We start from the raw sequence: 2,460 nt of genomic DNA, 5'->3' as shown, positions 1-2,460 counted from the left end.
CAAGCTCAAGTTAGACTCAGGAATTTACACTGGGCCTCATCAAACTCAAGTTAGGCTCAGGACGTTTCACAGGGCGCCACCAAGCTCTTGTTAGGCTCAAGAAGTTACATTGGGCCTCACCAAAATCAAGTTAGGCTGTGGCAGTTAAACTGGGCCTCACCAAGCTCAAGTTAGGCTCAGAAAGTTACACTGGGCCTCTCCAAACTCAAGTTAGGCTCAGGAAGTTACACTGGGCCTCACCAACCTCAATTTAGATTCAGAAAGTTACACTGGGCCTCACCAAGCTCAAGTTAGTCTTCAGAAATTACACTGGGCCTTATCAAGCTCAAGATAGGCTCAGGAAGTTACACTCGACCTCGTGAAACTCAAGTTAAATTTAGGAAATTAAACTGGCCTTTCCGAATCTCAACTTAGGCTTAGGAATTTACATTGGGCCTCATCAAACTCAAATTAGGCTCAGACAGTTATACTGAACATCACCAGGCTCAAGTTTGGCTCAAGAAGTTACACTGGGCCTCACCAAACTCAAGTTAGGATAAGGCAGTTACACTGGGCCTCACCAAGCTCAAGTTGGGCTCCGGAATTTATACTGGGCCTCATCAAACTCAAGTTAGGCTCAGGATGTTTCACTGGGCCCCACCAAGCTTTTGTTAGGCTCAAGAAGTTACACTAGGCCTCACCAAAATCTAGTTAGGCTATGTCAGTTAAACTGGGCCTCAGCAAGCTCAAGTTAGTCTCAGAAAGTTACACTGGGCCTCTCCAAGCTCAAGGTAGACTTAGGAAGATACACTGGGCATTATCAAGCTCAAGTTAGGCTCAGGAAGTTACACTGGGCCTCACCAGGCTCAAGTTAGGCTCAGGAAGTTAAACTGGGCCTCACCAGGCTCAAGTTAGGCTCAGGCAGATATACTGGGCCTCATCAAATTAAAATTAGGCTCAGGAAGTTTCACTGAGCCCCAGCAAGCTCTTGTTATGCTCAAGAAATTACACTTGGCCTCAGCAAAATCAAGTTAGGCTGTGGCAGTTAAACTGGGCCTCACCAAGCTCAAGTTAGGCTCAGAAAGTTACACTGGGCCTCTCCAAGCTCAAGTTAGGCTCAGGAAGTTACACTGGGCCTCACCAACCTCAATTTAGATTCAGAAAGTTACACTGGGCCTCACCAAGCTCATGTTAGACTTAGGAAATTACACTGGGCCTTATCAAGCTCAAGTCAGGCTCAGGAAGTTACACTCGACCTCGTCAAACTCAAGTTAAACTGAGGAAGTTAAACTGGCCTTCACGAATCTCAAGTTAGGCTTAGGAATTTACAGTGGGCCTCATCAAACTCAAGTTAGGCTCAGTTAATTACACTGGGCCTCACCAGGCTCAAGTTAGGCTCAGGCAGTTACACTGGGCCTCACCAAGCTCAAGTTAGGCTCAGGCAGTTACACTGGGCCTCACCAAGCTCAAGTTAGGCTCAGGAATTTACACTGGGCCTCATCAAACTCAAGTTAGGCTCAGGTCGTTTCACTGGGCCCCACCAAGCTCTTGTTAGGCTCAAGAAGTTACACTGGGCCTCACCAAGCTCAAGTTAGGCTCAGGAATTTACACTGGGCCTCATCAAACTCATGTTAGCCTCAGGACTTTTCACTGGGCCCCACCAAGCTCTTGTTATGCTCAAGAAGTTCTACTGGGCCGCACCAAAATCAAGTTAGGCTTTCGCAGTTAAACTGGGCCTCACCAAGCTCAAGTAAGACTCAGAAAGTTACACTGGGCCTCTCCAAACTTACTTTAGACTTAGGTAGATACACTGGGCATTATCAAGCTCAAGTTAGGCTCAGGAAATTACACTCGATCTCATCAAACTTAAGTCAATCTCAGGAAGTTAAACTGTGCTGCACCAAACTAAAATTGATCTCACAAAATTGCACTGGGGCCCACCAAGCTCAAGTATGGCTCAGGATGTTACACTGGGCCTCCCTAAAATCAAGTTAGGCTGTGACAGTTAGACTGTGCCTCACCAAGCTCAAGTTAGGCTCAGAAAGTTCCACTGGGACTCTCCAAGCTCATATTAGGCTCAGGAAGTTACACTCGACCTCATAAAAATCAAGTTAGACTTAGAAATTACACTCAATCTCGTCAAACTCAAGTTAAACTCAGGAAGTTAAACTGGCGTTCATGAATCTCAAGTTAGGCTTAGGAATTTACAGTGGGCCTCATCAAACTCAAGATAGGCTCAGGAAGTTACACTTGGCCTCACCAATCTCAAGTTAGGCTCAGGATGTTACACTGGGCCTCACCAAAATCAAGTTAGGCTGTGACAGTTAAACTGGGCCTCACCAAGCTCAAGTTAGGCTCAGAAAGTTACACTGGGACTCTCCAAGCTCATATTAGGCTCAGGAATTTACACTCGACCTCATAAAAATCAAGTTGGACTTAGAAATTACACTCGATCTCGTCAAACTCAAGTTAAACTCAGGA

The sequence above is a fragment of the Myodes glareolus genome, chromosome X, assembly GCF_982192425.1.
Source record: "Myodes glareolus chromosome X, mMyoGla1.1, whole genome shotgun sequence".
Taxonomy (NCBI): domain Eukaryota; kingdom Metazoa; phylum Chordata; class Mammalia; order Rodentia; family Cricetidae; genus Myodes; species Myodes glareolus.
Note: the sequence above shows the minus strand (reverse complement) of the source record.